At 38.3% G+C, this 27,988-nt stretch overlaps 1 pseudogene; it reads left to right on the forward strand.

Annotated features, from left to right (window-relative positions):
* The first annotated feature begins 9,503 nt into the window (after positions 1 to 9,503).
* On the forward strand, positions 9,504 to 10,241 carry LOC122730133 (annotated as a pseudogene).
* The last annotated feature ends 17,747 nt before the right edge of the window (positions 10,242 to 27,988 follow it).

Below are 27,988 nucleotides of genomic sequence, written 5' to 3' on the forward strand. Positions count from 1 at the left end.
AAAAAAATCCTCCACATATGATTTGAGACAATCTTAAATAGATAGCAGTTTGGGAGATGATGTGATATTTTTACTTGATTGTTGGCTCCCTTTTGAGTCAGCAGTGTGATGTGGCCCACACATGGTAATGTAAACTTTATTTGGATTAAGAGTGATGTAATTTCCAAGAATTGGGAGGTGATAGAACCAATGTAATCCTCCATTGCTTGATTTTATCTGAAGTATTACAGTAAGTTCTGAGTGCCTATCATTTAAGATAAACATTGATAACCTGGAGTGGGTTGAAGGAGAGTAAATTATGATAAATGGCCCGATTCCGTGACATGAGAAGACTAGTTATAATAATGTGAGAATCAGAGTATTGTAAGAATCACAATAACAAGGTATGTTTAGTCTGGAAAAAAAAGAATATGTGGGGGGGGGCAAGACCAGGCATTTCAACTGTTGAAAGAATTATCATGTAGAAGAAAGAAGAATTGTTTAGTTTAACCCCATGGAGGAGATCACATGCAAATGGTAGAAGCTAGAGAGACAACTTTAAGTTTAATGACTGTGTTTGGGGTGAGGAGGTGGGGGGGGGGATACTTCCTAAGAATTAAAGTTGTCTAAAAATGTATCGACTTGCTTCATGTAATGGCATTTTTCTCCTTCTTGGATGTCTTTGAGCAACAGCTGGTTAATCACTTCTTAGGTATGTTGTAGTAGGAATTCCCTTTGTATATATGCAGGGTTAGATTGATACTGATTCTCAAATTATATGATTCTATGAAGTGCTTACTATGTACTAGGTACGGTGCTATGTGCTGGGCATTTTGTAAGTAACAAAGGAGTACAGAGATTATCTATTTTTTCCTCATGTGCTACAAAAACTGCACCCCTTTGGTATATAGTTTATGATGATATTGCTCTACATCCTATTTATAAGTACCCTATATCCCTTCATTGTTATTTGTCTAACAATTGAAAGTCTTAGAATCTGTTATATTTCATGCATCATGGCAAAATACCATCAAGAAAAAAATTTCAGAGAGAAACTTTGAGTAATTAAAAGCCCTATACCACCTCCTAAGTGTAAACTAGTGTCTTTATACTATCCATTCCTGGGCCAAGTTATTTATCATTATGCAAGTGCTGATATGTATTAATGTGCCAGCTTTACGGATTATTCATCTGATCACATATTGTGTTCTGAACAATATGAAATCTTTTTTTCTAGTTGATTTTTCCTGTGATGGTAAAAGGTAGCTAGGAAGTTCAGGGGATAGAGTAAGGTGAGAAGAACTTGAGTTTGAATACTTTCCCATAAACTTAATAGCTCTGTGATCCAGGGCAAATCACCTTTATTATTATTATTATTATTATTGTTATTATTATTGTTGTTGTTGTTGTTATTGTTATCCATATTGGCTTTGTAACAGTTAGCTCTTATGTAGTTATTATTGATCATGTCACAATAAAATATATGTCCTTAAAAATAGAATGTTTTTAAAAGGAAGTGGCAACCAGACAGAATTTGATACTTTTATTATTAATCTTTTAAAAGGTATAAAATATTATAAACTTAATCTCATATAGAAAGATAGAGTAAATTTTTCATTGAGTTTAGTCTATTTTTTTTTAAAGCAAGCCCAAAGTCTCTTGGGGCTTACACATGTCTCCAGGCTTTTATATTTATTGTAGTTTCTCTCTCTCAATTTCTGGTGAAAGGTATTCTCAAATCATTTATAGTATTATTGTATTTGAGACTTTGAAGGGACATTCTTGGATTTGTTCTAATTTGCAGTTTCTAAAGTCATTCTCTGTAAATTTGAGTTTCCTTCTCATCTTTTCTTCCATATAACCTAGGGAAAAAAGTAAGAAAAATGAGAACATATAAGCAAGTCAGCAAGTATTTATTAAGTACCTACTATGTGTCAAGCACTATCTTCAAAAGTCAGAGCTACAAAAACTAAAGTCAACCATCCCCTGCATTCAAGAAAGTCACTTTATAACAGAACAGACAACTTGCACATGAAGAACTCCATCCACGATACTTGAAAAGCAAATCTGAGGCAACCATTGAGAGGGTGGGACTAGCATTTCTATGGACCAGGAAAAGTTTCATGTCCAAAATGGTACTTTAACTGAGATTTGAAGGAAGCCAGGAATTCTAAGATATGGAGTCAAGGAGGGAGAACTTCCAAGAATGAGGAATAGTCAGTAAAAAGCCAATTAATTAATAAGCATTGATTAAGTGCCCATTGCTTGCTGTGCTAGGAATAGGAAAGTAAAGAATAAAATAATTAATAATCTCAGGGAATTCATATTTCAAGGAAAGAGACAGTAGGTACACATAAGTATATACAGAACAAATGTGAATAATACAAATGATTATAAAGTGGTTAAATTTAAGGTAGTTTATAAGTTAAGCAACAGTGGAATTATATCAGGTGGTGTTTTGGCAGCATCTTAAGAATAATAATAATACCTAGCTTTCATACAACACTTTAAAATTTGCTAAGAAATCTGAAAAATCACATTTCATCCTCACAACAACCCTGGGTGTGTGTTCAGTTATTTCAGTTGTATATGACTCTTTGTGATCAAATTTAGTGTTTTCTTGGAATATATACTTAATTGGTTTGCCATTTCCTTCTTTAGCTTATTTTACAAAAAAGGAACTGAGGTAAACAGTGTTCAGTGACTTGCTCATTGAACCTGAGGTGAGATTTAAACTCATGAAGCTGAGACCCAGTACTTTATCCACTATGCCACCTAACTCTGGGAGGTAGGTGCTAATATTGTCCCCAATTCACAGGAGGGAAACCTGAGGCAGGAAGTGGTTACTTGAGTTACATAGAGTCACATGACTGATGCCAAAAGCAGGACATTATAAATTTTACCTTGGTATAGTTGATCAACTCACTCTGTGGGTGGAGGCATTTCCCAGCCCTGAGCCACAGCTGCCTTTGTTGCCAAAATTCTTCTTAAAGAGATAGTACCTCGTTTTGGCCCACCAGCCCGCATTGATTCGGACAAAGGCACACATTTTACTGATTCAATTTCATCCCAAATCTACTCTTTCTTGGGAGTAACTCCAAAATTCCACACACCCTACCATCCACAAAGTTCAGGCCAAGTTGAACGTATGAATAAAGAGCTTAAGAGTATGATTGGCAAATTATGTACTGAAACCCATTTGAAATGGCCTGATGTTCTACCATTGGCATTATTCTATCTACGCAGTAGACCAAGAGGAGAACTTCATGTATCTCCTTATGAAATGCTCTTGTATCCAATTTTAAATCTCACAGTTTGGCCAAACTGTGAGATTTAAAATTGGATACAAGAGCATTAAACTCCCCTTTAACCTTTCCCTTATTTATCTCCCAGACCAGTAAGTGGAAGAAGCCTCTGATCTTTAGTTGGAACTTTTATTGTTTGGAAATTACAAGGTGATGTTGATTAGAGAGATAGGAAAGTAGAAATACAAACAAATAGTCTTAGATCTAAGCTTAGTCTATATTCCGTATAGAACTCACCAAAAACCCAAGGCCACCTCTGAGGTTGAGAACCACTTCAAGCACATGCTGTTACGGAGAACTGGCCAAGTCAAACCTGAGTCAGTGTCTGTGTGTGTAGCGCAACCAGCTTTTTTTTTTTTTTTTCAGTCTTACTGAACCTGAAAAATCAGGTTGGAGTTAGATTATAAAAAGGCTTTTAAATCTAACCAGAGGCACATGCATTTTATTACAGAAAACAAATGGAGAAATTGGAGTTATCTTAATATTAGAATGGCATGGTGATATCTTCTCTTAAGGAATATTGCTTTAATAGAACTTTTGTAAACAAATTGTAGTAGGAAACATCTTGAAATAAGGAAGTAAATTAGGAGACAGAATAGTGTGGTTGGGAGAATGAAATGAGAACTGTCTGACCTAAGGTTTGGTTTGGGTGAATAGAGAAAAATGGTAAGGGATGAGAGGTGTGATGGTAGAAGTGGCAAGCTTTGGCAATGAATTGGATATGTGGCTTGAAGAATGAGAAATCAAGGGTAATGCCAAGTCTATAAAATCAGGTGACATGTTGAGTTTAAGATATCTCTGGTACTTCCAGTTAGATATGTCTAGGGGCAGCTTGGTGGTACAGTGGATAAAGCACCAGCCTTGGATTCAGGAGGACCTGAGTTCAAATCCGGCCTCAGACACTTGACACACTTATTAGCTGTGTGACCCTGGGTAAGTCAGTTAAGCCTCATTGCCCTGCAAAGGGGAAAAAAATGTCTAACAGGTGATGCATGATATAGTAATGAAGTTCAGGGGAGAGATGAATGCATATACAAATGTGTGAGTCATCTTCATAGAGATAATAATTAAACTCATAGTAACTGAAGAGGTCACTGAGAGAGAATGAAAGTGTAGAAAGGGAAGGGGACTAGGGCAGAGCCTTAAAGAAGACCTGCAGCTAGGGAATGCGATATGGATGATTAGTAGGAAAAGGATAATAAAAACTGGTTAGACAGGTAAAGAGAGAAACAGAAAACTAGAATAGTCTTTCTTCCACTTTCTATTTCTCTAAATCTTCCTGAAAGTCTTTGACATCCCCATTACCTCCCAAAAAATTTCCTTGATCTCTAATTTTCTCTGATTCAGCAGCTAGGTAGTACAATGAGTACAATGTTGTGCCTGGAATGAGGAAGAATCATATTCATGAGTTCAAACATGGCGTCAGATACTTACTAGCTATGTGACCTTGGGCAAGTCCCTTAACCCTGTTTGCCTCATTCACCACATCTGTAAAATGAGCTAGAGAAGGAAATACCAAACCTCTCTAGTACTAATCTTTGCCAAGAAAACCACACATGGGGTCATGAAATGTTGGACAACACTAAACAAACACAACTCATTCCTTATAGCACATATAGTCTGCACAAAGTAATTTAACACTATTATATTGTGTTTTCTATTCACTGTTGATCCATTCTTTTCTCCTCAAGTAGCTTGCCCTTGAGGGCATGGAGATTCTTAAGCCTCCACAATGTTGAGAGTACACTAGATGCCGCATAAATACTTTTAAAATTTATATTGATTGATCATGAAGGTCAGTCTAATAGTAAAAATAAAAGGAAAGAATCTATTTGTATTTCTAGCAAAAAAAAAAACACAATAGAATGTATTAAGTTGGTTTTCACTCCATACCCATACCTGACCCCTTTTGTGAATACTTACAGTTCCTTCCAACAAAGAGGTCCAGATAGAGATAATAGGAAGGCAGTTATGCAAACCTAATGTCCCTGATCTGGAAAGACTTAGTATTACTATGGGGGTGATTGTGAAGGCCTGCTGGGCAATCATTTTGGTGCAATTCTAAAACATAAAAGGAAACTATAGGTTCTGCTCTTATGTGTATTTGAGCCTTTCACCAGAAAGCCTTCTTTGTGTAGCTATTTTTAATTTCGTAGGCTTCTTATTAAACATTTACTGCTTTCAGGCTCTCTCTGGTCTTGCTGCTTTGTACAAAGTTGAGATTGGTTACTGTTTGTTATCTCTTGTTTCTACTTCCCCTTCTTAACAAATCGTGCTTATTCATTGATTATTCCTACAGATGAATATTTAGCTACATGACTCATAGAGGAATTTTTTAAAATCTGTTTATGGGGCCATCTCTAGGGTACTTAGAATTCAGGAAGTCAACCCAAGCTCTGGGCTTTTGCTGACCAAATTTTACCAGTTATTTATCAGCAACTCATTGATGCAGCCAGGGGATTGTCAGCTGGTTAAAGAAAAAGGAACCTGAGACATGCATTACTAACTTGAAATATACCAAAAGGATTAAAACCTATTGTCTTCATGAAGGCAATGGAATGAGACATCTATCTACTTCACTCACTTCTATCCTTACCACAGGCCTTGTCCTATACTTCTCTACTTCTCTCTCTCTCTCTCTCTCTCTCTCTCTCTCTCTCTCTCTCTGTATATACATATACATATACACACATATATGCATATATATGTATGTGTATATGTATTTATACAAATGTAGAATTTATTTATTTTGTATATATTTCTTGAAGGGGGGATGAGTTCAAAGCCCACCCCTGAAATTTACTTCACCTATGATATTGGGGAAGTCATATACCCCTATTAGACCTGTTTACTCAAATAAAATGCAGAAATTGGAGTAGATATGACCATTAACTCATGATTCTCTGGTTCAATTTTCCCTGACCTTATTCTCCACCTATTTGGGTAATCAAAAATATCATCAAATAGTAATTGAGGGCCTCTAGCCTACTTAGTTATATACAAGACAGATGGGGGTGCTCCCATATAAGAAGAAGCTTCCCGTCATATTTTTCAGTGATCAGAATGATTATTTCCCTGCAAAGGAGGTCAGATATAAATCATTTATTTAGTACTTATCATTTGTTAGACACTGTTAAACACTGGGGAAACAAACTCAAACTAATAGAAATACAATTCCTACAGTCAATGAGCTTACATTCTAATGAGAGCAGATAACATTTTTAAAAGAGTTGACCAGTTTGTGTATGGGTAGGAAAAGGGTAGCTGTGTTGTAAGGATTTTCATGAAATTTGGGAGAGTAAAAAAGCAGAATCCAGAGAACCAAGCATGAAAGCCACAATTTAGGCCCTTGGAAGGAACTTACCAAATGGGAGGACAAGAATGGTAGGGAGATGTTCTTAGGTAAGAAGGCAGCTGAGGTGTCTAGTGTCAAAGTCTAGGAAGTCAAAACCCCAACAAGAAGGGAAACAATGACAAGGGATTATTGTTCACTGATAAGTGTGAATGTTACTAGAAATGTTCTTTGGTCTGTTTTCCACCAAGCCTCTGTATCTAGTGTTGATATTAAACCAATTGCAAGATCATGGACCAGAATTTCCTTGCTTTTCTGAATTTTAAAATCTCTTACTAAATTAACTCAGAGTAAATGAGAAGCCATTTTAATGCATTTGTGTTTGTTCAGTCATTTTAAAATGCTGGCTTTCCTTGAAAGAGTATTCTGTGTATTTTATTCTCAGATATGTCCCACATGAATGCCTTGCCTATGTCCTGATGCACTCAATCATAGGGATTTGCTAAACTAGAGTTAAAAGCAGTTATAGCAGTAATTAGGAGTTCAGGTCCAATCCTAAATAAAACACACTAACTGCATGGACAAAGGTTCAGAGTATCAGAATTAATTTTCTTTTTTAATGATTGAAAATGAATTATCTCCATTTGGGATTCAGAAAATCTATTTACCTTCTTCAAAAAAGGAGAGCTTTTCCATTAAAATTGGTAACAGATCAGAATTGCAGTACAGCATTTCAGGTACCAGCTTCTATGTAGAAGTAGATTTAGCTCAAAATGTTACAGATTTTCTACAAGAAAAGGAAAAAAGGAAATCTCTTATAAATAACTATCAAGAAATTCATGCTTGTTATATTCTTGTACCTACCATTTGGCACTCTGCAAGAGGCAATTTCACTTTTATGGATGAAAAGTGGACTCTAAAAGATATGTACTTTACTTGGCATGCTCTCAAGAGAAGCTTCAGATTCACAGAAGCTTGGTAACTTTTTTAATGTTTCCAAATGTCTTTGAAAATCTCCATTTCTTGCATTGGACTAAAAAAAGTGGAAATAAAATATTTAAAGGGTACTTATGAGAAATTCTATGGTAACTCCAATATCTTTCACATACATACATATAGACACATATATACATCTGTATGTATGTATATTTGTGTATATACATATATGTATTATTTAACCTAAAATTAGTTGAGAAATGAGATGCATCGACTAATTGGGAGAAATGAAGGAAAAGAAAGAAGGAAGGAAGGAAGGAAGGAAGGAAGGAAGGAAGGAAGGAAGGAAGGAAGGAAGGAAGGAAGGAAGGAAGGAAGGAAGGAAGGAAGGAAGGAAGGAAATTCTGTTTTTTATTTTACACTTCCAATTGACCATATGTCTTTGAAAATGTAGGAGTCTGGTTATCGTTAAAATATTTGAAAACCTAACAAATCATGGCAATAGGAGAAAGCATGTACTACTCTGCTACTTCATGAAGTTCAACAAGGAGTGAGGGTCTCATTTTAATGAAATAAGGAAAGAATTGCAAATGTAGCAGTGAATAAGATAGAATTGCAATGATCATGTTTCTGTCATATCCATTGAATACTCAAAGTGAAAGCTGTTATGCCTTCTAAAAGAGATGGTAAAAAAAAAAAAGGCTTGAGGAATACTTTGTCATGCTTAAAATTATCTCCAGAAAATTAGGTATTTCTTATAAAAGAAAACTGAAAAAAGGGTTCACTGACAAATATATAACACAAAGAACCTGAAAAGTAGAAAACAAAAAGGATTCCTAGTATTTATCAGAATGGAGAAAACAAGAAGAATGTCAAGTGGAGAACAAAAGGAAGAAAAAATATATTGAACATTTGGAGTTAAGAAACAAATGAACTTTTTCCTGAAGAGGATGAAGCAACGCTTATCCAGCCAGGAATAATGCTGCGTATTCACAAGGTCTACCAAGTGAGATATCATCTATAAGGGTCAGAGGAAGAAGACAAGAGAAGTGATAGTTGGTGATTCTTTTCTAAGGAATATCAGGGAAGCTATTTGTCAACCTGTTAACAACAATAGAGGTCCAATGACATTCTTGGGATGTGAAATTGTGAAAAAGAATTTCACATAAGTTTTCAAATCAGATGTCTATTACTCAATTATATTAGTTCATGTGAGCAAAATGGTCGTGCAAGAAGGAACCTAAGAAGCATTCTTTTAAAGATTATGAAGACTTTGGCAAGAAAATGAAGACCTTAGGCAAGGGTTCTTAAATTTGTATGTATCATAGACCCCTAAGGCAGTGTGGTGAAGCTTAAGAATCAATTCTCAGAATAATGTTTTTTAATTCATAAAACAAAATAAATAGGATTACAAAGTAGATTATTTATATAGAAACAAAGAATATTAAAATATTTAAATGCATATTATTTATATATAGCATTACTTGTTTGTTTTTAGCTTTAAGTTCCAAACTCTGTCCCTTCCTCCTCCCCCTTCCTCACTCATTTAGAAAACAAGCAATATGAAAATATTAAAATACTTTAGAAAGCAATAACATAGACCCCAAATTAAGAATGCATGCCTTTGGAGGATATGTAATATTTTACAATGCAAAAACCCTGGATGAGTAAATAATATTTAGGAAGTTTAGAAGATTATTTCCTTATTAAGAAGACAATATCTGACAAATGAGGATTTCATTTCTTCTGCATGACTTACAATATAGGAATCACAGATCTCTAACTAGGCATGGAGTATACATTAAATGCTATTAAAATATATTACCGGCCTGTTGTGGGGTGGGGAGTAGGTAATGGTTCTCCCCGGGGCTTGGCAGGGGGTGGGGGAGGGACGGGTTGGAGCCTCCCCCGCAGGGCCTGTAGCCCGAGCCTAACTAGGATCAGAATCGGGGGTCGGACGCCGGGGTGAGTGTGAATTCCCCTGGCCAGCCATGAATGGGCAAGCAGACATTGAGGTGGACTACAAGAATACCGGAACCTGAAACTGAAACAGAAGCTCAAATTCCTAATCTATGAGCATGAGTGTTTTCAGGAGGATCTGAGGAAGGCGCAGAGAAAGCTGCTGAAGGTGTCCTGGGACGAATTTCCTTTTGGATCATCTTCTGCAGTATGAAAATGTGGATGAAGACTCTTCTGATTCAGATGCCACAGCATCCTCAGAGAACAGTGAGACAGAGGGCATACCCAAACTCACTGAGACACCAGCCCCCAAGAGGAAAAGAAGTCCCCCTCTGGGGGGTGCCCCATCCCCCTCTGGCCTTTCACTACCCCCATCCTGAGGGTTTCCCCAGCAAGCCTCCGGGGGGGCCCTCTCCGTACGTGAGCTCACTGGCCTCCCCCCTATATTCCCCCTTCCCCTCCAACTACTTGGCCCTGCAGCTGCCTGAGCCCAGCCCCCTGAGACCCAAGCGGGAGAAACAGCCCGCCTGCCCAGGAATCTCAGGATGGCAGTGGGGCCATCTGAGTGTCCAGTGGGGGGTTCACTGATCTTCCCAGGCCGGGGAGCTGGTGGTGCTGGTGTAGGGACAACTCTGGCCCCACTGTGGCCTCCTAAGCTGCCCCCACATACCATCCTGAGCACCGTACCTCGCCAGATGTTCAGTGATGCAGGGAGTGGAGACGATGACCTGGATGGCGAGGATGACCTCGTGATTGACATCCCTGAATGACCACCTACCCATGCCCTTCCCTCCCTTCAGGTGGCAGTGGCAACAGAAGCAGCAAAGACCAAGAGTGGTGTGTTTTTGGAGACATTTATTGATGTCCAGTCTTATTGGTCTGGCCATTGACAATCAGAAGAGGTGTAAACATGCAGCAAGGTGCCCCCAAAGAAGAGGCGGGGAGGCAGCCCCCAGCCCTGAAAGCGGGGACATGCCACATTTGGATTTACAGCCCGTGGTGTGCAGGGAAGGCAGATGGACTCCAGAGGTCAGCACAGGGCTTCCTTGACCCCTGCTGCCATATGCTTTGCCTTCCTCTTGTCCTGGATGGAGCCAAAAGAAAAAGGAGCAGCCAAGGGGGCCTCTGCCTCCCCTTCCCAAAGGCAAAGACCCCTACACAAGCTACCATTTTAATGGGGCAGCTAGATAGGGCTAGTTTTTGTTTTGTGTTTTTGTTTTTGTTTTTTTTACTGTAGACTTTTATTAAAGGGGTGCTGGGTGGTTTTATTTTGTTTTCTGAAATTTTCTCCCTCCTTAACCCCCTCCTAATCGGGTCTACCTCCCACTGTAAGGAGTTTTTCCATGGCAGGTTGGAGAACTGGATGAAAGGAGAAATGACCTGGTTGGGGGGAGGGAGCAGGGCAATAAATTCTCTCCCTCCCCTTGCAAAATATATATATAATCAAAGGGGGCCACTAGGTGGCACAGTGGATAAAGCTCAGGCACTAGATTCAGGAGGACCTGAGTTTAAATCTGACATCAGATACTTGACACTTACTAGCTCTGTGACCCTGGGTAAGTCACTTAACCCTCATTGCCGTGGAAAAAGAGAGAGAGAGAGAAGAGAGACAGACAGAGACAGAGACAGAGAAAGAAAAGAATGTATTATCTTAGTAAGGGAGGCAGAGCCAAGATGGTGGAGGAAAGGCAGTGACTTCCTGGAACTCTCCCCCCAAATCCCTCCAAATTCTTTCAAATAATGCTATAAGACAATTCGTGGAGCAGCAGAATGCACAAAAGGATGGGGTGAGATCATTTTCCAGCCAAAGACAACTTAGAAGGTCAGCAGGATTGGTCTATTGTATCAGGGTAAGAGTGGAGTATAGATGACCACGCCAGCACAGATCCAGCCCCAAATAAGCTGCCCCAGAGAAAAAGACATTGGAAGCCTCAAATCTGGTACAGTGGCAGCTGATACTAGAACTCAGCTCAGGGATCAGCAAGGGGTTTGAGCAGTTGGTGGGGAGGAAGATTACAGGGCTCTCTGCTGGCACTGAAGTAGGACTCTTGTTTTGCCCATGTGTGGACCTAGGAAGCAGTCGGATGATGGCCCAGGTTGGGGGAGGGGGGAGTGCAGGTAAACTGGAACTTAGAGCCATAGTGAAACAGAATTCTGTTCCTGGGTTAAAGGGCAAGCAGGCCTGTGGTTGCTTGCAGACCAAAGTACAGGCCAGGAAAGTTGTGAACATACCTCTCCTTAAATCATGCCACCTTGGACCCACTGAAGCTTGGGACAGTGCATCTTGGATGCAGTTTCCAACTTTAAGAAGGAGTTAAAAGTAAAGAAATAGGCTAGAAAAATAAGCAGACAGAAAAAAATACTGACCCTAGAAAGTTTCTTTAGTGACAAGGAAGATCAAAATACACCCTCAGAAGAAGATAAAAAATTCAAAGCTCCTACATCCAAAGCTTCCAAAAAAAAAAAATATGAATTGGTCTAAGGCCATAGAAGGACTTTGAAAATAAAGTAAGAGAGGTAGAGGAAAAAAGAGAAAGTGAAATAAGAATGATGTAAGAAAATCATGAAAAAAAAACCTCAACAGCTTAAAAAGCATAATTGGCCAAATGGAAAAGGGGGTATAAAAGCTCTCTGAAGAAAATAATTCCTTAAAAATTAGGACTGAAAAAATGGAAGCTAACGATGTTATAAAAATCAAGAAGCAATAAAGCAAAATCAAAAGAATGAAAAGGAAAAGGAAACAACTGACCTAGAAAATAGATCTAGAAGAGATAATTTGAAAATTATTGGACTAAGTGAAAGCCATGACCAAAAAAAGAGCTTAGACATCATCTTCCATGAAATTGTCAAGGAAAATTACCCTCATATTCTAGAAGTAGAAGGTAAAATAGAAATTGAAAGAATCAGCCGGTCACCTCCTGAAAGAGATCCCAAAATGAAAACTTCCAGGAATATTATAACCAAATTCCAGAGCTCCTAGGGTGAGGAGAAAATATTGTAATCAGCCAGAAACAATTCAAGTATTGTGAAGCCACAGTCAGAACAACACAAAATCTAACAGCTTCTACATTAAAGGATCTGAGTGCTTAGGATATGATGTTCCATAGAACAAAGGAATTGAGATTACAACTAAGAATCTCCTACCCAGCAATACTGATTATAATCTTTCAGGGGAAAATATGGGACTTCTGTGAAAAAGAGGACTGTCAGGCATTTGTGAAAAAAAAAAGATCTAAACTGAATAGAAAATTTGACTTTCAAATACACAACCCTAGAAAAGCATAAAAAGGTAAACAGGCAAAACAAATCATGAGGGAGGTTAAAAGGTTAACCTGTTTTCATTCTTACATGGGAAGATGATACTTCTAAATCATAAGATCTTTCTCGGTACTGGGGTAGATTAATCTAGTATATTTAGACAGAGTGCACAGGTGTGAGTTGAATATGAAGGGATGATATCTTGTAAAAAATAAAATTAAAGGGTGAGAGAGTAATGCACTGGGAGAAAGGGAAAAGGAGAAGTAGAATGGAGTAAAGTATCTCACATAAAAGAAGCAAGAAAAAGCTTATGGAGTGGAGGGGAAGATGGGGTAAGTGTGGGGCAGTGAGTGAGCTTAACTCTCATTAGAACTGGCTCAAAGAGGGAAAAGCATACACACTCAATTGGGTATAGTAATCTATCTGACCCTGTAAGAAAGTAGGTGGTGAAGGGGATAGGAAGAGGGGGAGGGTGGTAAAAGAAGGGTGGGCAGATTGGGAGAGGGGCAGTCAGAATCATAGCAAATTTGAGAAGGAATAGTGTGAAAAAAATTAAAAATAGAGTAAATGTCATGGGGAGGGTATAGGATAGAGGAAAATATAGTTAGAAATATTAATTTGTGGGAAAAAATTGAAGCAAGTTTGTCTGATAGGTCTCAGTTCTCAAACATTTAGAGAACTGACTCAAATTTGTCAAAATAAGAGCCATTCTCCAATTGATAGATGATAAAAAAATATGAATTTTTCAGATCAAATGATCAAAGGTACCTTTAGCCTTATAATAAAATGCTCTAACTCACTATTGATTGGAGACATGCAGGTCAAAACAATTCTGGGGTACTAGCTCATACCTATTGGATTGCATAATATGACAGCAGAGGAAAATGACAAATGTCGTAGGAGATGTGGGGAAAGTGAGATATTAATACACTCTTGGTAAAGTTGTAAACTGATTCAAACATTGCGTACATCAATTTGGAGCTATGGCCAAAGTAATATAGAATCATGCATACTCTTTGACCTAGTAATACCACTACTATTTTGGGATCCAAAAAGAGAGTAAAAAAAAAATATTGGATTTGAAATTGAGGAGATGCTCATCAATTTGGGAATGTCTTAACAAATTGTTGTATGAGATTATAATGGAACATTATTGTGCTGTAAAAAATGATGAGCAGGATGTTATCAGAAAAACATGGAGATACTTACATGAGCTGATGCCAACTGAAATGTACTGTGTACAAAATAACAGCAATGTTGTGAAATGATCTGCTGTGAATGATTTGGTTATTTTCAGCTGTACAATTATCTAGGATAACTCTGAAGGACTTATAGAAAATGTAATCCATCTCCAGGGAAATAACTGTTGGTGTCTATATACAGATTGAAGAATAATTTTTGCTAGTTCCTTTTTCTAATGTTTTTTGTTTGTTTTCTTTCACCACCTGACTAATATGGAAATGTTTTGCATGACTACATATGTCTAACTTATATTGAATTGCTCGAGTTCTTAAGGGGGTGGGAAGGGGGGGAGAAAGATAATTTGGAACACATTTTAAAAATCAACATTAAAATTTGTTTTTACATGCAATTTGGGGAAAAATAAAATTCTAAATAAATGGGGCAAGAAGTTTATATTATTCTGGTATAGCCAAGATGGCAGAGACAAACCAGGATGTTGTCTGAGCTCTCCCAAGTTTCCTTCCAAAGCAACATTTAATCAAGCATCTAAATGGATTCTGGAGTTAAAGAACCTACAAAATGACAGAGAAAAACAATCTTCTAACTTGAGATACTTAGAAGACTTCAGGAAAATCTGTCTCAATTGGGCAAAAGGGGAGCACCGTCCACTGCAGAACACTGCAGAGGGTGTCTGGACAATTCAGCAGAAGGCTGTTGGCCACAGCACAGATCTACAGCTGAGACCCCTTGGTCCTGGTCAGCAGGCTACTGGTGCAGCAGGCCATTTGTGATATACCCCATCCCCAGCTGAGAGGGCAAACTGACAGCTAGAGAGCCACCAACAGGACAGGCATGATTAAGCCAAATCATCCAAGTGAAGGGAGCAAGCCTAGAGCTGTGAGGAATAAGCAAATTTCAGAAGCCTCAGAGCAGAAATCCAGTGACCAGACCCCTATACTCCAGCACAAAAATCTAGCAACAGTGGCACCTGTGCTCTAGGGGAAGACCTTAACTTTAAAAGTTTAAAAAAAAGCTAAAATATGAGTAAGAAACAGAAAAGGACCCATACCATAGAGATCTTCTATGGTGACAGGGAAGACCAAAACGCGAACTCAGATGAGGACAATACTGTCAAAGTGGCTACAGGTGGAGCCTCAAGGAGGGATATGAATTAGTCTCAAAACCAAAAATTCTTGGAAGAGCTCAAAAATGAATTAAAAAATCAAATAAGAGAGGTAGAAGAAAAATGGGAAAAGAAATTAGAGAAATGAGAGTTACACACACACAAAAAAATACCAAAAAAGGAAAAAAAAAAAGGAGTCACCAACTTGGAAAAGGAAGCACAAAAAATGGCTGAAGAAAATAATTCTGTAAAAAATACAATTGAACCACATGGGAGGAAGATGGCCAAATGGAAAAGAGGTACAAAGGCTTACTGAAGAAAATAATGCTTTAAAAATTAGAACTGCAGTTAGAAACTAGTGACTCCATGAGACACTAGGAATCAGTCAAACATAATCCAAAGAATGAAAAAAATAGAAGAAATCATGAGGTACCTAATCAGAAAGACAACTGACCTGGAAAATAGTTCCAGGAGAGGTAATTTTAAAATTATTGGACTACCTGAAAGCCATGATCAGAAGAAAAGTCTAGACATCACATTCCAGGAAATTATAAAGGAGAACTGTCCTAATGTTGTAGAATCAGAGTATAAAATAATCATTGAAAGAATCCCATGATCACCTCCTGAAAGAGATCCCAAAAAGAAAACTCCGAGGAATATTATAGCCAAATTCCAGAGTTATCAGGTGAAGGAGAAAATACTCCAAGCAGCCAGAAAGAATCAATTTAAATATCATGGAGCCACAGTCAAGATTGCTCAGGACCTGGAAGCTTCAACATTAAAGGATTGCAAGGCTTGGAATGATATTCCAGAAAGCAAAGGAGCTTGGACTGAAGCCAAGAATCTATTACCCAGCAAAACTGAGCATTCTCTTTCAGGGAAAAGATGTACATTCAATGAAATAGAGGAGTTTTAAGGTTTCATGATGAAAAGATGAGAACTAAACAGAAAATTTGATCTTCAAATCCAAGACTGAAGAGTAATATAAAAAGGTAAACAGAAAAAAAGTTATTCATTAAGGTTAAACTGTTGATATCCCTACACAGAAAGACAATAGTTCTAACTCTTGAGAACTGTATCTCTATTTGGGCAGATAGAAGGAGTATAAATAGAGGGTATAGTTATAAATTGGCTTTGCTGTGATGTTAAGGGGTAGGAAAATGGAGGATACAGGGAGAAGAAGAAATGGGACATAGAATGGGGTAAATTATATCACCTGAAGTAAAGAATATATTATCCTAGTGTCTTACAGTTATAATTCAAGGGTCTTAGAAAAGAAAAGAAAAAGGAAAAACGTTGCCTACATTCACCCATTAAGCTAGATATAGAAACAGTTGCATTATAGGGAGAGGAATAGTAGACAATCAGAAGGTTACAGCATCCGTCCATGAATGGAAACAATCAGATAACAAAAATTCACCGAATGTTGGAAACCAAAGAGAGGAACTAGAGTTCCTAGCATAAGAAGGACAATGCTTTTGTCAGATTAGATGTGTGACTAGAATATAGATTTGAGAGAATATATCTCATTCAAAAGAAACAAGATAGATAATATGTAGGAAGGAAGGATGAATAGCATTGATTATTAAAAAATTCTCGAGAGAAGTATGGTGGAAAGCAGTTTATAAAGATGAGAGGCAAAAACAGAAATAATATCAACAATGGAATATCTAACTAGTCACATGAACAGAAAGAAGAAATGTATAAGGAGTTCAGGAAAACCATTCAAAAACTGGATATAGAGGTGTGATACATTAATAATGAAGGATTCCAGTTACCACTATATCTTCTGAAGTGCTATCTCTGTCAAAAGCAGAACACATAATAGTTTATTGTTAGTAAAATGAACATTTTTTCTTTCAAAAAGCAACTGAGAAAGACAATTAATTTTAGCATAAGTATCAGAAACAAGGAAAAACTGTATCATGAGAAAGAAATTATGAAAACCTTGCAAAGAATTGTCCACTAGAATTTGTGACAGAGAATGATGCAAATATTGGGCATAGAGTTATAAAACTTAGATTTTAGTAGAATATGGCATTGTCAATGGCGTTTAGATTTCTGGAACACAGATTAAAATATAGGAATCACTTATTTTCAACATAAAGAAAGTATTGAGGTAAAGAGTGGACTGAAGTTAGAAAAGGGAAGTTATCTAGTTATCTCACATAAGATATGGAGGTCTCATGAATGAAATTTTAAGAAACAAAGAATCCACTGAAGCAGAAAAAAGTAAGAATTTTGCATAGAAATTAATGTAGATACTCAAGGATTTCACCAATAAATTCAGGGAGTAAAGTGGATCAATAATAAAATAAAGATAGAAGCAAAGAATGTAGTAGATCAGGGATAGAAAAAACATATTCTGAAGGTATAGTATAAGGAATTCTAACTATCAGGCTAAGTTAAGGCAGGTGAGGAAAGTTATGCATGACAAAAAGTGAAGAACTAACTCAAGAAGAGGATCAAAACTCTAAGATTTCTTCAGCTACATCATCTTTATTCCACTTCAGATATCAACTCATTGTCTCCATTCCATCCTCTTATTAGAATGGGACTCCATGCCCTATAGCCATCATGAAGTTTGAAAAGCCAAATTTAATCTTATCTTACATAGTTGCAAACATCTAATAATGTCCAGAACATTCTCAATCAACATACACCTTGCCCTGATTTTGAGGTCCTCATCGCTGCTTTGTGTTTTGTCTTTCCCATTAGAATGTAAGATTCTTGAATTCAGAGATGTTCTTGGTTGTTTTTATATTCCCAGCAGAGCATTTGCCACTGTTATTGACAATAAGTGTTTATTCACTGTGCTTCTCCTACCATCTCTCTCTGTCTCTGTGTCTCTCTCTGTCTCTGTCTGTATGTCTGTCTTTCTCATATTGAGTAAGGGATATAGCCATTTCTTATGATATATAGAAAAAAATACTAACCAATGATGAAGAAAAGTTAGGCTTATCTCATTCTTATTTTTCTTTCTCTATTCAATGTTATTCAATCTAGAAAGAACAGAAGAAATGGCAAATAGGGACTTGATATCCAAAATAATTTAAGAGATAGTAAAGAAGAAAAAAAGCACTCAAGCTTGATAAATTCAAAGTCATCAGGCCCAGATGAAGTTCATCCTAGTATCTTGAAAGAGTTGATGGATTTGATTGCTGAGCCACTTTCAGAGATCTCTGAAAGAACGGAAAATGGGAAAAATGCCAAATGACTGGAAAAAATTAAAGTAACTAGTGGTAATGAATCTTTATGATGAATCTTATGGATATTTTCTCAGAATAAAGTTTATAAGTAATTGAAGAAATAGCTAAATATCAATTAGAGATTATTGAAGCTAAAAATGTATTTTCCCCTTCTAAATTCACAGAAAATTTGAAATCTATCCATGGATCACTTATTGTACTGTGGGCCTAGGTTAAGAGCCTCTGTATAATGTTAGTGAGAAACCATTTAGAAAATAAAAGAATGGGGGACAAAGCTAAGGTGCCAGAGGAAAGGCGGCGACTCTGCTGAGCTCTCCCCAGAGACCTTCCAAATACCTTCAAATAATGACATAAGAAAATTCCTGGAGCGGAAAAACCCACAAAAGGTCAGGATGAAATAATTTTCTGGCAAAAAACAATTTAGAAGTTTAGCAGGACAGGTCTGTCACACCTGGGAGCACAGTCCTTGGCAGCTGAAGCCCAGAAAACCAAGAACAGGCATGGGGAGCCACTGAATCATCATCAGCAGCAATTGATTCTGTAATTCAGGCCACAGAGGGAAAGAGGGTCAAAGAATTGGTAAGATGGATATTGAAGAGGTGTTTTTCCTAGCACTGAGGCAGGATTCAGTCCATACCAGGTCCAGATCACAGGTTTGGCTGATGGTCCCAGGCCAGGGAAGAGCATAAGCACACAAGAGTTTGCAGAAACAGTGGAGCAGGATGTTCCTCATCGTTCAAGGGCAGAAAAGCAGACTGACAATTACTTGGAAACCATAGCACAGGCCAGGAAAGTAGTAAATACACCTCTCCTTATATCATCCCACCATGGAAGAACTGAAAACTTATAAATCTCTAGAATTATCTCTGAAAACCACTGCTGCATGAAACCTCTGAAGCTTGGTACAGTGGACCCTCCACCCTGGAAGCAATTCCCCACTTTAACAAAGAGTTAAAAGTCAAGGGGAAAAGGCTGGGAAATGAGCAAACAGAAAAAAAAAAAAAAACATTCTTACCATAGAAGGACAAGGAAGATCATAACATACCTTGAGAAGAAAATAAAAAAGTCAAAGCTCCTACATCCAAAGCTTCTAAGAAAAATATTAATTTGTCTTAGGCCATAGAATGCTCAAAAAGGACTTTGAAAATAAAATAAGAGAGGTAGAAGAAAAATAGGAAGTGAAATGAGAGTGATGCAAGAAAATCATTGAAATAAAAAGTCAACAATTTAGTAAAGGAGACAACAAAAAATACTGAAGAAAATAACATTAAAAACAGAATAAGTCAAATAGTCAAAAGCCATTAATTAAATTAAGGGGTGAGAAAAGCAGACTAGGCCAAATGGAAAGGAGATAAAAAAAGCTCACTGAAGAAAATAACTCCTTAAAAATTAGCATTGAGCAATGGGAGTTAATGACTTTATGAGAAATTAAGAAACAATAAAACAAAAGCAAAAAATTGAAAAAACCAAAAGGTAATGTGAAATATCTCAATGGAAAAACTATTGACCTAGAAAATGGATCCAAGAGAGGTAATTTGAAAATTATTGGATTACCAAGAAAGTCATGGTCAAAAAAAGAGCCTAGACACCATTTTTAAGAAGTTGTCATGGAAAACTGCCCTGATGTCCTAGAAACAGAAAGTAAAATAGGAATTGAAATAATCCACCAACCACCTTCAGGAAGAGATTTCAAAATAAAAACTCCCAGGAATATCATAGCCAAATTCCAGAGTTCCTAGCTCAAGAAGGAAATATTGCAAGAAGCCAAAAGCAAAAGGAAAAACAACAAAACAATTCAAGTATTATGGAGCTACAGTCAGGATAACACAAATTTAGCAGCTTCTACATTAAAAGACCAGAGGGCTTGGAATATGAAATTCTGGAGGGAAAACAAATTGGGATTACAACCAAGAATCACCTGCCCATAAACCTGAGTGTAATCTTTCAGGGGGGGAAATGGTGATTCAATGAAAGAGAAGACTTTCAGGCATTCATGATGAAAAGGCCTGAGCTGAACAGAAAATGTGACTTTCAAATATGAGACTCAAGAGAAGCATAAAATTGTAAACAGGAAAATTAAATCATGAGGGATATTAAAGAGAGTAAACTGTTTACATTTCTACATAGGAAGATGATACTTGTAACTCACAAGATTTTTCCCATTATTATGGTAGCTTGGTGGAGTACATTTAGACAGAGGGAACAGGTGTGAATTGAATATGAAGGGGTGATATCTTCAAAAAATAAAATTAAGGGGTGTGGTAAAATATGAAAGTTTTTAACAGTCGGTTAGGATAACTGAAAGACGCCAGTTTTTCAAGGACCACCCTTTTGGGGAGGAGATGAACAGTCCGCCTGCTGCGCATGTCAGACTGCCTGCCGGGTAGAGTCCGCCTGCTGCGCATGTCAGACTGCCTGCCGGGTTTTTTGGACTTCCGGGGTGGAGAGAACGAGTGTGGCCTTTTTGCCGGTTTGGCGGGACTCCTGGCGGCGCGGCACAGACGGTCTGACTCACTCCAAAGGTGGCCTAAATCGGTTTGGTGAGTTTTTATAAGGAATATAGACTAAGCCTAGATTTAAGACGATTTGTACTGTATTTCTATTTTCCTATCCTTCTAATCAACAACACCTTATATACAATAAAGGCTCTATCTAGAAAACCAGAAGCTTCTTCCATTTACTAGTCTGGGAGATAAATTAAGGGAAGGGTTAAGTAGGGGAGATTTATGATCTAATATCCAATTTTAAATCTCACAGTTTGGCGACCACGAAGGGACCTTAAGGACCCTCCCACCCTCCCTAGTTTGGCCATAAGCCGGCTAATTCGGTGGATTTTCAAAATACCCCCCCCCCCCCCCCGCGGACTTTCCCTTTGTCTAATCTCCCTTAAAGACTTTAAGCCTCTAAAAGTCTTGCTTTAAACAGAAAAGCCAGCCCAGTTTAAAGGGCAAGATGCTCGAATATTCTACCATCCCTTTGATTTTTCTCATCGGAATGTATTGGGACAGCATAACATCCCGACTTAGAGGAATAGTTTACTCAATGGTCCTTCATAACATTATTGGTTTTTTCCTCATTCAGGCAGCAAAAAGTTTTTTGTATAATAGTATACGTGAGAATCTTTGGGAAAATACGTTTAATATAAGTAGAAATTTTATGCCTGCAATTGAAATACCTTTTAATACCACATCCATAGTTCATACGACTAAGGATTTTATTTTTTTTTGGTTTTTTTTTGTTTTTGTTATTATCATTGTTTTTGTTATTATCATTGTTATGATGTGGGGGAAACTCTCACATATGGAGAGAGACCTCAAAATGGCTGTTTCTACTAGAGATGATCCAAGTTCAGAATCAGATCAGCAGAAACTACTCCCTCTGCAGGAAGCTATAGAACATAGTAAGAAGGGAGTGCCAATTCAAGTCAGAAAATATAGCCCCTTTAGACCAAGTGACTTGAGCGCATGGAAATCAATCATCCCTAGTTTTGAGAAAAATCCAAACACTGTAATTTCACAGTTAAGGACTATATTTAATGCATATCAACCCAGTTGGGCTGATGTTACTTGCCTTTTGGAAACTTTACTGTCCCCAACTGAGATTACAGATATTATCTCAGCAGGAAATGCCCTTGTTGCGAAAGGTAAGGCCGATGTGGAATGGCCTCTAAAGGATCCAGAGTGGAATTATAATGATGATAGGGATTTCCAAAGATTAAAAGATGCTAGAGAAACACTTCTGAAGGGAATGGAATCTTGCTCTAGAAAACCGGAAAACTGGCAGAAATTTTTAAGCCTACCTCAGGAGGCTAATTAAAGACCAAACAGATTTTATGATAGACTTTGTGAGGCCGCTAGACAGTACACCAGATTGGATCCAGTAGATTTAAGAGATTCCTGTATCATTCTCAACACATTTGTTTATAATTCACTGCCAGAAATACGCAGATACTTTCTGAAACAATGTCCAGACTGGAGAAATCTCTCAGTAGATAGAATTAAGGAACTTGCAAATTATGTCTTTGACTCACGTGAGGAAGATCCAGATCACCCTAAACAGAGCATTCTGGCACCAGCGATTCCTAGTCAGCCATGTGGACACCGAAACAAGGACACTAAGGTGTGTTGTTACTGTCGTAAGGAGGGGCATGAATTGAGAGAATGTAGGACTTGGAGAAGAAATTCTAATTCTAATTACAGGCGAAATCAAAATAGAAATAGATCTTTTTGGAGGAATACAGAAAGGCAGTACCAGAATAATGGTAACCAAGACCCCCCTCAGAAGAGGACACAGGAATGATGGTGTCTTGGGGAGGAATGGAACATAGATAATGAAAGCCATATATTCCCAGATCCGGATTTTTTGAATGCACTTGTGCCAGTCCATTCACCTCCCCAGAGTAATGAACCACATGTCACCTTAAAAGTGGGGGAGACTTATTATGATTGTCTGCTAGACACAGGAGCCTCTAAATCAGTATTAGTAAGCAAACCAGATGCTGGGTGTAGACCTGTAGGATTTTTGAATGTAGTGGGAGTCTCAGGAAAGAGCCAGAGAGTGGCAAAATTGAATCCTCGCATGGTATCTATGGGGCCCTTAACAGTGGAACATTCATTTTTACTCATGCCTGATGCCCCTGTAAATTTATTAGGTCGTGATCTCCTTTGCAAGCTTAGAGCAACCATATCTTGTGCTCCAGATGGGGCTGTCTCCTTACAATTGCCAGAGGATACTGTTCATTTATTACCAATTTTACTTACAGAAGCTCAAGGAACAGCAGGGGAGGTATCCAAAATCCCCTCTGACATTCCTGAGTCTTTATGGGCCTCATCCCCTAATGAGGTGGGGCTCCTTAAGTCTGCCATGCCTGTTACCTTTAAAGTTAAGGGGGGACCACCCCCCTCCATTCCACAGTATCCATTGTCTAAGGAAGCAATAGAAGGGATCACCCCTATAATTGAGGCTTTGAAAAGCCAGGGTATTATTATTCCATGTCATCACTCTCCATGCAATACTCCCATTTTGCCAGTTAAAAAACCCAAGCCTGGGCCAGATGGTAAACCTGTTTATCGTTTTGTGCAAGATCTTAGAGCGATTAATAATTATGTTATTCCTAGACATTCCATAGTTCCAAACCCGGCTACGATAATTTCATCGATTCCCTATGAATCTACATGTTTCACAGTGGTAGACCTTTGCTCTGCCTTTTTCTCCATACCAGTACATGAGGACTTCCAATATTTATTTGCTTTTACCTGGAAAAATAGACAGTGGACCTGGACTAGACTCCCACAGGGATTTGTAGACAGTCCCACATTATTTTCCCAAATTTTACAGCAGGATCTGGCCTCTATTACCTTTAAGGGCTCCATACTAGTACAATATGTTGATGACTTACTTTTGGCCTCTCCTAATGCTGAAATTTGTCAGGAAGATAGCCGTCACTTACTGCTGGAGCTGCACAAGAGAGGACACAAGGTTTCCAAGACAAAGGTACAATGGTGTTTGCCCCAGGTAGAATATTTAGGATTTATTTTGGCTGCTGGAACTCGCTCTGTCTCTTCTAAGAGAGTCCAGGCCATTCAACAACTCTCTGCCCCCACTACTAAGAGGCAGTTGAGAGCCATTCTGGGAGCAGCTGGGTACTGTAGACAATGGATACCCTCTTTTGGTGAAATTACTAAACCCCTCATAGCTCTTACAAAAAGTTCTGTTCCAGACAGTTTACAGTTGGATCCCCAGCATCTCTCAGCCATAAAAGAATTAAAACGGGCCTTGTTATCAGCACCTGCCCTAGGACTGCCAGATTATAGTAAGCCTTTCACTCTCTTTGTGCATGAACAAAGGGGGGTGGCTTCTGGAGTCCTGACTCAGTCACTGGGGCCTAACCAACGTCCTATAGCCTACTATTCAATTCAGCTGGACCCTGTAGCGGCTGGAGCGCCACCTTGCCTTAGAGCAGTGGTGGCCACAGTGCTTTTGGTAGAAAAAGCCTCTGATTTGGTCCTAGGTAACCCTCTAACTGTGCAATGCCCTCACGAAGTGGAGGCTCTCTTACTACGTCACAGGACACAAGCCTTTTCAGATCAAAGGCTGGCTAAGTATGAAATAACCCTGTTAGGTAATGAGAATATCACTTTAAAACGCTGCACAGTTCTTAATCCAGCAACACTACTCCCTAACTTACCATTCTCGGGGGAACCGTTGCATGACTGTGCTTCTTTAGTTGATATGGCTGAAAAACCCCGTGACGATCTTTTTGATACACCTTTAGAAAATCCTGATCTTGTCCTCTATACAGATGGTTCCTCATTTATGAGAGAGGGAACCCGTTTTACTGGAGCTGCTGTAGTTTCTGATTATGACACCCTCTGGGCAGCTTCTCTGCCTTCCCATTTTAGTGCACAGGCTGCTGAACTTGTGGCTCTTACACAGGCCTGTAATATAGCTAAAGATAAGAGTGCCACCATTTTTACTGACTCGAAATATGGCTTTGGCATATGCCACTTTATTGGTATGATTTGGCGTCAACGAGGCTTTCTAACATCCTCGGGCAAGGCTATTGCCAATGGGGACCTTATCAAGGACCTCTTAGATGCCCTAAAACTGCCTTCTTCCCTAGCCGTTGTACATTGCCCTGCCCACACAGGGAATAGTGATCCTGTTTCAAAGGGAAATGGACGAGCCGATTCTGCAGCCAAGCTAGCTGCATTAGAAGCTCCTGAACATGTATTTAACCTTTCACCTTCTGAGGATATTCCTTCCAACCTAACCTATGACGATTCTGAAGTAGAAAAGTGGAAAAAGAAATTTAAGGCGAAACAGATCAATGGCATCTGGGTGTCTCCGGAAGGTAAGCCATTTCTTCCCCGGAAATTCTACCACCAGGTATGCCTCTCTGTTCACAGAAAAGGCCATTTTGGTACACAAGGCATTGTAGACTCTATTAAGAGAACCTGGATAGCACCAGGTGTGACTAATACAGCATCTCGAATCTGCTCGGGCTGCTCCACATGTCAGTCTTATAATCAGTATGCTTTTAAGGCCAAAGCTTATGGAGGGCGTCCTCTAGCATATACACCTTTTGAGCACTTACAAATTGATTATATTACTATGCCAAAAGCAGGACATTATAAATTTTGCCTTGTTATAGTTGATCAGCTCACTCGGTGGGTGGAGGCCTTTCCCAGCCCCCGAGCCACAGCTGCCTTTGTTGCCAAAATTCTTCTTAAAGAGATAGTACCTCGTTTTGGCCCACCAGCCCGCATCGATTCTGACAAAGGCACACATTTCACTGATTCGATTTTATCCCAAATCTACTCTTTCTTGGGAGTGACTCCAAAATTCCACACGCCCTACCATCCACAAAGTTCAGGCCAAGTCGAATGAATAAAGAGCTTAAGAGTATGATTGGCAAATTATGTACTGAAACCCATTTGAAATGGCCTGATGTTCTACCATTGGCATTATTCTATCTACGAAGTAGACCAAGGGGAGAACTTCATATATCTCCTTATGAAATGCTTTTTGGTCACCCTCCTATCCAAGCTAAAACTTTTTCCCCAGTTTATACATCACTGGTGGGAGGTGATACTTCTGTTGCTTCCTATATACAGGAATTACAGACCAGGCTACGTGAACTCCATGAGGCAGGAGCTGTGGTCCAGGCAGGACCATTAGACTTTTCATTGCATAACTTCAACCCAGGAGATAAAATATATGTAAAGAATTTTCAGAAAACCAGTGGAACTCAACCTGCCTGGGAAGGACCTTTTCAGGTATTATTGACAACTCCTACTGCCATTAAAATTGGTGAAAAAGACTCATGGATTCATTGCTCTCATATAAAGCCTGCACCATTCATAGGTGAAGAGATTTCAGATAGACCTGAGGTAGACACTAAAGAGGTAAAAACCCTAAAGATAGCAACTGTTAAAGAGCAAAGAGAGTTCAGAGGAAAAAGGCAGTTCCCATTTAATAATCCCACTGATCAGTTAAATGCTTTGGGACTCAGTCTTCGTAAAGTATCAGGAGACGGAAATTGCCTTTTTAGGGCTTTAGCAGACCAGCTAGAAGGTCACTGTAGAAATCATCTCAGACACAGACAAGAAGCTGCTTCTTATATGATTAACCATAGACAAGACTTTGAGTCTTTTATAGTAAATGACTCCCCTTTTGAAGAATATGTTGATGAATTAAAGAAATTTGGAAAGTGGGGAGGAAATGATACAATTGTAGCATTTGCTAAGCAGCATCAGCTGAATGTTGTGGTTCATCAATTAAATCAGCCTTTATTGAAAATCAGTGGCACAGACAAAACTGATGCTAGAGAACTCCACATTTTCTACCATAAAGAACATTATGACAGCATTAGAAAGATCAATGACAATTCAGAAACCCCTGCCACTTTGGCATGCAGAGAATTGGGGAACCAGTTAAAACAATGTGGCATACCCCAAACTCTAGCAGCTTAAATACCTTAAAATTTAACAAGCATTTCCTTCCACAGGCAAAAGCACTGAAGCACATGGCCTAGTTTTCTGGCCCATCTCAATTTCTCCCACCCTTTTCCCTACCCTATACCTATTTTTTTTTTTAATCCTTTTTGCTTTTTGTTTTGTTTTGACTTTTGAAAGGCACTGAAAAGACCTGGAATTCACCACACCTTTAAATTCTTTAAGAGCACAAAAGGGTGCTTAGCGAATCTTTTGCCTTTTATTTTTGGTTTTTGGTTTTGCTTTGTTTTTTTTTTTTTACTTTTGTTTCTTTTGCTTTTCTTTAAAAACCCGATTTTGTAAACTAAGTGACTTTTCAAAGGCATTTTAAGTATATGCTATTGAATATTGAATCTTGCTTATTGAAGTCTTATTTCTTTTTGATGAATTAATCACCACTTTAAGTATCTGCTACTGTTATACTAGAGAATTCATGTATAAGATGATGTGGTCTACTTGCTAAAAGAAGATTATGTAATAATGTCTAAAAGAAGATTATGTAACAATGTCTAATATAATCAGCTATTTACATTCGTTTATTATTTATATGTCATTATACTCTGGGTATGGTTTGGAATTATTGTATATATCACTAATATATTCTCAGTTATGCAGCATAGCACACATTTTTACCATCATATTGTCTTTGGTGAAATTAATGAGATTTCAGAAATATGGAAACTTATCATTTCAGAGACTAACTTGCTGTGAACTCTGATGCAGGCCCTGGAGAGAATATATGTGCAACAAAAGGAGAGACAGGTATACATAAGTCCATGGTTTGCTTATGATGGTGACTATGTAGAGCACAATTACTAGGCACAGTCCAGTATTCATCCTCTCTCCCTCCTAATTTAACCTAATTTAACTGAACTTACTTATCTTTTTATCTCACTCAGTTGAATTCACCTGTGGCCTAGCACAATCACTGGCTGTCTCGGAACCATGAGATATGGTATGATAACCTTTCCATAACATTTTCAGGTGTCATGAACACATACTAAATTTGCTTTGATCCAGACACATGGTGGTAAAAAGTGTTACTGATTGCAAAATGCTATGCTAAGGTTTAGTAAAAAAAAAATAAAATACAGCAATTCAAACAGTTAAAGAAGAAATCCAGCTTTCCAGAACAGAGTCCAGAGTCCAGAATCCAGACCAGAGTCCAGAATCCAGTTTCCTCCTGATGACATCTTACCACTTCAAGAAGACAAGAGAACTCAGAGACTTTATATGAACTGTTTTGCTTT

The sequence above is a fragment of the Dromiciops gliroides genome, chromosome 5, assembly GCF_019393635.1.
Source record: "Dromiciops gliroides isolate mDroGli1 chromosome 5, mDroGli1.pri, whole genome shotgun sequence".
NCBI lineage: Eukaryota > Metazoa > Chordata > Mammalia > Microbiotheria > Microbiotheriidae > Dromiciops > Dromiciops gliroides.